At 39.5% G+C, this 11866-nt stretch overlaps 1 long non-coding RNA gene across 1 annotated transcript; it reads right to left on the minus strand.

Moving 5' to 3' along the window:
- Positions 1-1021: 1021 nt before the first annotated feature.
- On the minus strand, positions 1022-8890 carry LOC137464741 (uncharacterized). The gene is made up of 2 exons (XR_010994395.1): positions 8790-8890; positions 1022-1965 (listed from the first exon to the last, which is right to left on the minus strand). It is a non-coding gene; the product is annotated as an uncharacterized lncRNA (long non-coding RNA).
- Between the last annotated feature and the right edge of the window lie 2976 nt (positions 8891-11866).

Here is an 11866-nt window from a genome sequence, read left to right on the forward strand (position 1 = left end):
CTTACTGCAACAAACTGAAAATATTTGCCCCGAAAATAAGATTGGTGGATAATATGCATTGGCCCATATGGTGGCTTGACCTTTGCTGGATGCCACTTTACCAGTCCCCATTTTCAGTTTTTCTCTCCCCTGAAAAAAAGAGAAAAAGTAAGATGGAAAACAACTAGTAGGTTCAAATAAGGTAGTTTACTGAAGCAAAAGGTTGCATGCAAGCTAAGGAAAAAGACAGATTTTATTTTCTGCTTACCAGCAACAACCGATGTCTGGGCATTTCCTGGTAAGCAACACTTCAGCCCATTTAACTGCTGTATCTTCTGTTTTCCCTTACATCAGGACGCCACCAGATCACACAAATCCCATAATATCCTAGGAGTATTAATTATTAGTATTAAACAGCTCACTGTAGGGATGAACAAGGACTGCAGGAGCCTATTATTATTGCATAATAAAACCATCCACATCAATCACAGTCAGAGAAAGGGAGATATATTCCCTCATAATCCCCCAAGATAGCTCCCCCAGCATGGCAAAGCCATCAGTGTAAGGGCAAAGTCATTGTTTGTGTAAACACATTCCTAAACTTTGCAAAATAAAGAGATCAGCAGCTCACAAACTTAGTGTTCTGCAGGGGAGCTTGCTACATAACAACTACTGTAATGATAGCATGTGTGATATAAAACTGCCATTGTCTTGCCTCATATTGGAAGCCAGAAATAACTGTGGTGGCTTGACCTTGGCTGGATGCCAGGTAGCCACCAACTACTTTATCATTTCCCCTCCTCAGCTGGACAGGGGACAGAGAATAAGATGGAAGACAATTTGTGGGTTGAGAGCAATTTACTTTAGCAAAAGAAAAAGTTTGCATGCACACAAGCCAAGGAAAAAGACCAAGATTTTATTCATTATGTCACATCAGCAAGTGATGTCAGGCTACTTCCTGGGAAGCAGGACTTCAGTATAAGTAGTCATTGCTCTGTAAGGCAAACATAAATAACAAATGTCTCCTCCTTCTTCCTCATCCTTTTGCTAGCTTTTGCATTTTTTATGCTTTATGATATTTTATATCCATATGGTATTAAATACCCCTTTAGTCTGATCGGGTCAGCTGGCCTATTTGTGTCCCCTTCCAAGATCTTGCTCACCCCCAGCCTACTGATGGGGGGGCAGAATGTTGGGAACACGGTGCGGGTGCTATGCCAGTGCTGTACAGCAGAAGCCAAACACTGGGGTGTTATCAACACCTCTGTAGCTACTGGTGCAAAGCGCAGCACTGTGAGGGCTGCTGTAAGGAAAATTATCTTCATCTCAGCTGGACCAAATACAGCCCATTGGTGATATTGTTGTCCTGCTCCAAATTAGAGGAAGCACTGAGGAGGAATTTGCCAGGAAAGCCAGAATGAGTCACAACCTTTTTCTAAATTTACTGTATTGACTATCATCCTGTCCTTGGAGGCTGAAGTATTTGAGAAGGGCCTCTGGCAGTCCAGACATTCTCTGGACATTAACCAAGCAACCTCATGTGTGCAGGAGAATGGAGGTTACGTCTGAAAGTCCTAGCTGCTAGAAAAAAGGAGGGAACTCTGGCTCAGCATTCCAAAGATGTACTATCTCTGTTCTTAAGGTTAAGGGTGACATATTCTGTACATCTTGGATTGCAGCTCTCTTTCTTATTGCTGTAAATGTAGGCATCAGATCAAAGCACCTGTGAAATGGTGTGAAAAGTATTTGCTTATATCCCATCCAGAAGTGGCCAAGCAAGCAAAGAATACATTGGTGGAGAAAATACAGTATCTTTCTGTTAAGTATTCAGGGTGCTGGTGGAGTCTCCCACTGTGGAGACATTAGAAACTCACCTTGATGTGTTGCTTCACACCTGCTGCAGGTGACCCTGCCTTGGCAGGGGGGTTGGCCTAGATGATCTCCAGAAGTCCCTTCCAACCCCCACTCTTCTGTGACTATGTTATTCTATTAAACAAAATTTTTGGAGAGGAATGTAGTCAGCAGGCCAGTTTTGTCTTTTTAATGTGTAAAAGAAAAAGAACAGTGAAGATACAGCAATATATATATCTCCCTACATGTCCAGGCTTAAGAAAATTTAACATGGATCAAATATGTTTCATCAGACAAAGGATGAGACTCTTGGTCTTTCAGGTACAATAGTGTAGAGGCTGAGGTCTTCTGGCTGTTCTCAGACTGCAGAGCGGCAAACTGGTATGATTTAAAGCAAGAACTAGGCAAATGTAACATTTAAGAGCTGGCTGAAAACTAGTCTGGAATCACTTGGCTACAATCAAGTTTCTGGTAGGTCTCTTTTCAGGCACCAAAAAGCCATACCATCAGCTCTCAATAGCTATCATACTTTGCTAAAATTGTACCCCTACAGAAAGAGACCTGCAAGGAAATAACTTTTTAAGATTTCATTATCAATAAGCATTGAGTAGCCTTCATAGTAACTTCTGTATTGGGAGACATCCATAACTCTTCATTCATAGAAATACAGACAAGTCTTTTCAGATGTTAGTGGATCTTTTTTAAGGGTGGTTAAATGAAAAACATCAGTGATTGTTCCTGAATAAAACAGCAAAAAAATTAAAATCACATTTTAAAATACCTAGATTGCTTGCAGTTTTTGGTGGGGTGTACTGGACTGTTCATCACTAAAAAGAAGTGGGTTAGGTAGCACTCAATCCACCTGAATTGTTGATTCATATATCTTAAAAAGATGATAAGTTTGCAGCAACTGAAAGAACTACTGGCAAGTGTCTCTGAAAAAAACCCCCAAAGCTTTCTGGAGAGAAGGGAACTGCTGCCATGGGGATCCTGCCACTATCATGGAAACTGCATGCCTGAGAGGCACAGTTAACCTTACCAAGAGGGCTGTTGGAAGTAGCAACAAGCTGGCTTATTATGTTTATAGAACCAAAGCTCTTTGAAGTTATGTTGGTTTTGCACAGCCTGGTTTTTGGTAGCAGGGGAGCCAAAGAGGTGGCTTCTGTGAGAAGCTGCCAGAAGCTTCCACACTGTCTGACAGAGCCAATCCCTGATGGCTCTGAGGATGGACATGCTGCTGGCCAAGCCTGGACCAGTTAGAGATGTTGGTAATGTCTCTGTGATATATATAAGAAGAAAATCAAAACAAAGTGGGCACAGTTTTTCCTAGCCAGAGAAGAGGAGGAGGTGAGAACGTGTGAGGGAAACAACTTGGTGAGTCTCCAAGGTCATTGGAGAAGGAGGGGAGGAGGTGCTCCAGGTGCTGGAGCTGAGATTCTTCTGCAGGCCATGGTGCAGACCACGGTGAAGCATGCAGCCCATGGGGATCCATGGGGGATGCAGAGATCCACCCCCAGCCCATGGGGGAGGTGCCCATGCTGGAGCAGGTGGATGCCTGGAGGAGGCTGTGGTCCAGTGGGAGACTCTATGGAGAGAGGGGGCCCTTGCTTCCAGGCTGGAGCAGCCTGTCCTTGGAGAACTGCACCCCGTGGAAGAGTGACCATGCCACAGCAGTTTTGGTAGGACTGTTTGCTCGTGGGGTTGGAATCATGCTGGGGAAGTTCACAGAGAACTGTGTACTGTGGGAGGGACCCTACAGTCTTACAGGGGGAGGATTCCTCTTCCTGAGCAGCAGAAGAAAGCTCGGGTGATGAACTGACCAAAATCCCTGCGCCCTGTCTCTTTGTGCTGTCAGTGGGAGGGACAGAGGGGTTGGGGGGAAAGTATTATTTATGGGCTTATTTTACTTCTCATTATCGTCTGATTTTGTTAGCAATAAACTCACTTTGTACCTCTAAGCTGACCCTGTTTTGCCCTTGGAGTGTTTTCTCCTGATCCTTATCTCAATTCATGAACCCTTTGTTAAATTTTTCTCTCCTCTGCCCAGCTGTGGGAGGGGAGGGTGAGCAAGCAGCTGTCGTGGGTGCCTGGCATTTAGCCAGTGTCAAACCATGACAGAGTGCCACAAGAGTCCTGTCACTAGTAAGCTGAAATGCAAAATTAGGAATTTAATTTATGTCCTATTTCTTTTTAAGAAGTGGGTCAAGTGCCAGAATTTTTAAGGCAGGGAGTACTTTGAGTAATTGCTGTCCCTGGGCAATGACATTTAATTTAAATTTAATAAAATCTTGTGATTTTTAATAAAATCTTAAACTCATGATACAGAAAAGAGTAGATTTGCAAATTTCCAGGAATTTTCTGCTTTTTCTGCCTTGCAGAATCATTTCCCTGAGCCTCTATTTGCTGGTTCTATCAGAATCTGATTACAGTTCGGGCTGGTGTGGGGAGAACAGGGAATCCAAATCTGGCAGAAAAGGTGACCTGCCTAGGCAGATCCATACATAATAAATGCAAAACTGAGCTGGTGATGGGATGAAATCCTATGGAACTGCACCTATACATTTACTGGCACATGTGTGAGGTAGATAAGTAATTGCCGAGTGTAAAGGCTTTGAATAACCTGAACCCTTGCAAAGTGATCTCACCTGATGCTGCCTAAATTGTCTTTTGCATGCTGATGTTGTGAATAGGATAAGAAATATTCCTGTATGTGTTTATACAAGCATTCCAGCACATGGTCCGTGATTCCTGCAATATGCTGCAGGCTGAACTGAAATTATGCCCATCTGGATCTGAATCCTTGACCACCTTGAATAAAGTAGCTTTATTACAAAATGTTCATGAGAAACAAGGCCTCATCTGGGAAGCCTGGTTTAAAGTTTGATCAATTCCAAACACCTGCTGTGGAAAAGTTATTTCTGCCTGAATACAAGACTATAGAGTCTCAGTTAACTCAGTTAACGCATTTTCTTTTGGCAATTGTGATGAAAGGAGGAGGTAATTCAATAGTATACTTCAAAGAACTGTAGCATCAGGACTATGTTTAGGTGTCCTGAAATTGCTATTAAGTGTTGTGCTTAACATAGCTGTGCTGGACAAGCATTTTTAGTAGTTTTCTGTTGATAGTATGATTCAAATTTTAGTGTGGGCAAGCCAAATAGCAACATCTATTTGTTACTGGTTGGAGTCCTTTTTTTATTCTGGCAAAAGTTTTAGTAGTGTTTCTGTGATTCTGTTTGTGTGAAGTGAGACAAGACCACCACAAGCCTTTGTGGTGTCTTAGTGGCAATGAAACACCCACCCAAAAGCATACTTTCTAGTAATAGTTGTATCTGCACTTGAGATTCTGGAAGTGCCCATCCCTAACAGCTTTGATAGAAAACATTTCAGGTAGTTTCCAAGGACAAGGATTTGCATTGTACAACAGTACCAGTATAGCTACAGTGCATGTGATAGCCTGTCCATTTTATGAAAATTAATCTTCTCTCTGCTAGTCAAACAAGCAAGTACACTGGCAAGATCAGTTTGTCTGTTCAAATAAAAGGCAGAATTAACTTAATATAATGTTGATAATACTCAAGAATCATTCTTTGTAAGATCAGATGATGCAAAACCCAAAGTTACTAATTTAAACGTGCCATTTAACTAGTTTTTACTCTAAGTAGTAAGAATTTTACTAAATTGCATTAAAGATATCAGTAGTCTTTGTGGTAGATAGAAAACACTTTTCAGCAAGAGAGAAAATTGGAACACTGCTTTCTTGGAAGCTGGATGGTTTGGGAGTGGTGTTTCTTGAAGCTATTTTAGTGGTTTACAAAGCAATTTGTCAACTTGTTTGTTTAACAGAAACATTATTCTTACATTGTCTATGCAAGTACATAGTGATACAGAAAACTATCCTGATGACAGAAAGAACAATTTGGAACTTTGATAAATACAAAATTTTCTTTGAAAAATGTTCTTTTTTCTTATGTATAAAAATGCAAGAAATATTTCTGGCATTAAAAAATACTTTTTGTCATGCTAAGGTCTCGTTATTAAAAAAAGATTGTTTTATAAAAACATTTTTCAAAACTTTTTTTCTTTGAGGACAAGCGTGAAAAACTGCAGTCATAAGTAATTCCTGAGGAATCTTAAAATATTTCTCTACAAAGAAGATGCCTGCATACAGTGCTCTGAATACAGTGTATTTATCTCTGCAGTAGTCTCAAGACTGTAGTGGAGTGTTGAAAGAAATTACTCAAGGAAAGAGGAAGCAATATGTTTAGCCACATCTACAATTCAACTCAGTCGAGAACATTTGGAACTAGGAAGGGCAGCCACAAGCCACAGAACAACCATCGAGTTACAACAGATAATTTACCTACACAAATCTTAATAATGGAAATTATAGCTCCTATGGCAGTTAATACAGTCTGCCTTCTGGTTAATCAGTGGAATGAATGACAAGAGAACAGTTCAGGTATTTTGAAGGTGTCATTTCTATCCCTGATACACTGATGGAGAGATCAATCTCTCTGTCTGCAAGATCATACCAGGCCTGTGCTAAAATAATTTCAATGTATGGAAAAAGATTTATCTGAAGAATTCTGGATTATTTTTTTGATTAAAAGAGTATGTTCAAGACCACTTAGCTTTTGTCCTCTGTATTTAGTTTATATAGGGTTTGGTAGTGGGGCCGCTGCAAGGGTTGGCCTCAGTGAGAAGCTTCCTCTGTCTGACGGAGCAAGTGCCAGGTGGCTCTGTGATAGACTTGTCCATGCCCAAGGCTAAGCCCATCAGAGATAGTGGCAGCATCTCTGGGATAATGTATTCAAGAAGGGGGATAAAACTATGCAATAGCAACAGCAGCCCAAGAGAGAAGTGAGAAGATGAGAGAGAAAAAGCTCTGCAGACACCAAGGCCAGTGAAGAAGAAAGGGCAGGAGGTGCTCCAGGCACTGGAGAAGAGGTTCCCCTTCAGCCTGTGGTGAAGACCAGGGTGAAACAGCTGTGCCTCTGTATCTCATGGAGATCCATGGTGGATCAGAGATCCACTTGCCCTCTATGAAGAATCCCATGATGGACCATCTGGATGTTCAAAAGAGGCTATAACCCCCATTGGAAGACCACAATGGAGCAGGTTCTGGCCGAACCTATGGAACCATGGACAGAGGAGTCCACACTGGATCAGGTTGGCTGGCCGGACTTGTGTCCCCATGGAGAGCCCAGGCTGGAGTCATGGAGAGCCCAGTGATTCCTGAAGTACTGTACCCTTTGGGAGAGAACCACACTGGAGCAGTTCAAGACCTGCAGTCTGTGGGAATGATTAATGTTAGAGAAATTCATGAAGGACTGTTTCCCATGGGAGAGACTCCCACACTGGTGTAAAGGAAGTGTGTGAGGAGGAAGAAGTGGCAAAGCAATATATGTTGAACTGACTGCAGACCCATTCCCTATTTCCCTGTGTTGCTGAAGGGAAAGAGGTAAAAAAAATCAGAGTGAAGTTGAGCCCAGTAATTAGGGAGAGGTGAGGGGAAGGTGTCTTTAGTTTTGTCCTTATTTCTTATTCCCTGCTGTCATCTGATTGGCAATAAATTAAAATAATCTCCCCAAGCTGAGTCTGTTTTATCTATGATACTAATGGGTGAGTGATCTTTCCCTGTCTATACCTTGACCCATAAGTCTTTCATCATATTTTCTTCCCCTCCATCAAGGTGAGGCATGGCAGTGATAGAGCAGCTGTGGTGGCCACCTGACAGCTAAGATCAACCCACTGCAACCTCTTATCTTTCTCATGTGTAATCCTTGGCATATCCCATAAATGTTTAAGATGTTTTTTCTGTGGTGTGATGGAAGAAAATTGAGCACTGATGAGTCATTTGTATTTCCAGTATATTTCCAGGCAATCTGACCTATGCAAGATTCTGCAGGGTTTATGGGGTTTATGTCATTGCATATATGTTGGCTGAGCTGAGCCTAACAGACTTATTGTAAGCACAGCCAGTGCTGTCATTGGGTCACAGTTTGGATTGTAAAATTTCTAAATGCTTTTCTCTAAAAGGCCAAGTATATATTGAGTAATGGACCTAAATGGCTCAATTATATGATTATAGGGTAAGTGTGACATTTCTAGCCAATACTCAAGAGGTCTTAGCCCAAACCTGGTAAATTTAATGAATTAACACAACAAAAATCTGCCCTGATCCAAGAAAGCATCAGGATTTGTTTGCAAAGTTTGTGACTTCAAAGATGACTTACCATATGGGGAATTTGATGTCAATCAAGGCAATACCATCAGGAAATGACAGGGAATTTGTCTTTTCCTGTTCCTTTAATCTTTATTGCTTTCTTTATTTTGTTTACAATTCTAAGAAGTAACAATTATAAATTGTGATTTTTATTTATAAGAACACTATATTTTTTCCCCCAAGATATTATGATGTGTATCATTCTGCCCAGCTTTCATACAGCTCAGGGAAGACCATGAATTAGTGATCTTTATCATTTGTTCAACCTCTCAAGGATGTTCCTTGCCTTTTAAGTCACCTGCTAGCCTCACCACAGAAACTACAGTATCTCCAGCCTGTAATGTAATGTAATGTAATGTCCCTGCTATTTCAGATTTACTCTTCTAAATATCCAACATCCTTTTGTTAAAGCTGCCTTGTATAAGTCTGTGCAGGGATCAGTCACAGCTCTGACTGCAGTATAGACATACTTAAATGTTCCTTTGATGAGGAACTTCTTCAAAAATTTTGATTTGGTTACCACAAGAGCAACAGAGTGTGCTAAAACAGAGGCAGAGTTGGGACAGAAGCTAAAACAGAAAGTAAACACCAATACTGACAGACTTTAGAACATAAAAAATAACTAGACTTCTATGATACTTACTAAACACAGTTATTTTCCTAGGCATTTGGAAATTCTGTTGTCTTGTAAAACACAAGTTAGCAGGTTAGAGGAAAGTTTAAGCCTCACCAGCTTTTCAGCAGAAATAGCTACTGGTAGCAGGAATAGTTTGGCAGATACATGTTTCAGCGTTTTGGGATCCAGTGAAATTAGAGACAATTAAGGACAGACAGTTCAAGACCTGCTGGGCAAAGAAATACACAGGAGTGAGAAACTCTTGCAACAAAATTTTCTAGATTACTGTGGAAACACGCAACACACAACAGCACAATCTCATGTTCTGGGGGGAAAGGTCACAGTAATGCTGCTGATGTTCAGTCAAGACTTCCTCCCAAATGTTCATATGAGCATCTAGAAGATCTAAGGTGTTCTCCTCTATGCAGCCTGACATTTAACTTGACTTTCAAAAGAAATTCTCATCCTGATTAAACTTTTCTTGAGGAGTATTGGATAGCATCAGCTGTGGTCTATAGAGATAGCTACACCCACAGCTGCTACATACTTGAGTCTGATCCAGTTACACAGTACGGAAGAAACAGATGGTATCTTCATCTGGTTCCATCTTCAGATAAATTGCCATGTGATCCCACTGCCTGCACTGAGGAAAGCAGAACAATCCTGCTAAAAACAAGTACAGATCTTTTGCTGAGGGGCCTTCATGCTTCCCAACAGATGGATAAAATCCCTCCTCAGATTCAGATGATCAGATTTTGAAGAGTAATAAAGTCTGAGAGAGATCATATAGAGCTATGATTTGTGATTTAAATGCCAATGTTGAAGAAGGCAGAGAAGTCTTGATCAGAAGTTTGAATAATGTTCAGCATTTGTAGAGGGCTGTTGTTGCTTTGAGTCTTTATTACTTTCATATAATTGCTGGCAAATACATGATCTGAAACAAAATCAACCTTGAAAATAAGAAGAAGCTTTCATTTTTAGAAATAAATATTTTTCCCCTCAAGCAGTATCTCAAACTCTGCACAAAAATTCACCTTCTGATTGTGGGCCCTTCAGAATAGAAACAATGTCCATATCATTACTTTTTAAAGTAAATGAAAGGTGGCCTTTTAAACTGAAATTAGAAGATTACCTATATCAGATGTTATGCTACTGTTCTGTAGCCCATTTAATAAGTCTTACTATTTTCAGTTCTTACATTTATGCCTCAGGCAAACAATTTAGTTCTATGAGCAATAGAATGTTCAAAGCTATTTTCTTTCAGATTTGTGTTCTGTATCCTCAATTCAATGTCCTAACTCACCCAGGACTCACCAGGGTGCCATCCCATTTCGGTAACCATAGGTATGTGCTATGACTCACCTAGAGCTATGTTAATACAGGTACACGTGTCTTAGTTGGTCAGTCAGGTGATATAAAGCATAAGCTCTGCATATAAATATGTACGTTAATGGAAGTTTCTTTTTTTTTTTGAAACTTAATAAAAATGCATTTACCCATTGGTACTTCATCAGTGGAAACCAGATGACCTCTTGATGTCTAATCCCATACAAATAATTTTGTGACTCAAATTGTTAAAATTAATTTAACTTTGGATTCTTCATCACTTAGACTCATCCAGCATGATTTATTATTTTGCAATTCAAGTGAAAGAATTGGCCAGCCCATTCAAGTGTTATTAGGTGTGGAGTGGCAGGGACACAGAGTAATGGCTGGTGATTGTGTAAGCCTTGTTTTCTCAGGCACCAAGCAGAGGGGTTCAAGACTCTAATTTCAGTGTTGCGAGCTCAGGCTCTGCATCTGAAATTACCAAGGCTTACTTTCAGTATCTGTTTAGTAAATTTGTTTCATATCTGACATTACTGAAATGAAACCTAATGACTCCATAAGTTATTACACATTCTAACAGTCATCAGTTTGCTTTTAACATAATATAGCATACGTGTTTTAACATGATATAGCATGCGAAAAAGAATTACATTAAAAAACAATAGTTATTATGGTATTGTATATTTGCTTTATGACTGTGATCTTGTTTCCTTTTGCATGGAAACTGGTCATCCATAGGAATAGCTTTTATTAAAGATTTGTCATGTGGTTGTCATTAATTACCAGCTGACACCTTTTCCAGCCAGTCTTTATTCCTAGGATTACATCATATGACAAACACATCTCAACATCCTTTGCTGTTGATGCAAGATTTAAGGAATTCAGAGTTGTTATTAAAGTTCCTGTTGGTAATTTCTTGTCATCATACCATGGCAAATCTTTTATGATTAATTATATCAAAGCTGTGTTCTGTATTTTATTCCTTTTGGAGATATTCAGATTGTTATAACCATAGCTATAAAAAATAGAGACTAACAGTGGTTAAAATGAGTGAGATATGCCTTTTACTAGACAAATATAGTTGGAGAAAAATGTAGTTTTAAAAAATATTTTAATTTATACGATCAGTAGCTGTTAAATTCTATTAGTTTCCCTTTACATTGTCTACAGGAGTAGTACAGACTTTGATTTTTCTGATTATGTAATTTTTTATTTGTTGACTACTGAAAGATGACCCTGTTTATTTTGCTTGGTAATTCCTTGTTTGTTTACCAACACAGAAAACTCATTTATACATTGCATTAATCACACTATTTCTGTTTATTTAAAATATCAATGGTTCCTCTGTAATTAACAACTGCATTTTTTGTAGTGGCTTCCTGTTTTCTATAAGACTTGATGGACATTAACCTATTCTGTACTTTGATAGTTTTCAAAGTTTGGAATCGATTTGCTGGCAGAAATGGACCAACTGAAGACCTTCACCAGTCGCAACTAATTCAAGTCAGCTGCATTGCATTCCTATTTTATTGGATATGTCAGGAGTTTAAACATCTTGAATCAAGAATTTCTATCACCTCATCTTTTGTTTACCTTTGCTCCAGTGAGATACTGATCATTTCTTTCTGGGAACAAATGTTTCCCTTGTGGTCTCATCAGTAACAGAATACTCCCCATTTGGTACTTTTGTTTAGCTCCCTTCATTTTAATTTCACAAATTGCATTAGGAATTTTCCTGAGTAATCTGAATGCTACCAAATCTATTTTATATGACAATGAAAATTATTTTTTACTGAAGGTAGTTATTTTTAATTTATGCAACATCAGAATCTTCAATGCCATTTCCCTCATTGAAAGTTTAC

Source organism: Anomalospiza imberbis, chromosome Z (genome assembly GCF_031753505.1).
Source record: "Anomalospiza imberbis isolate Cuckoo-Finch-1a 21T00152 chromosome Z, ASM3175350v1, whole genome shotgun sequence".
NCBI classification, from domain to species: Eukaryota; Metazoa; Chordata; class Aves; order Passeriformes; family Viduidae; genus Anomalospiza; species Anomalospiza imberbis.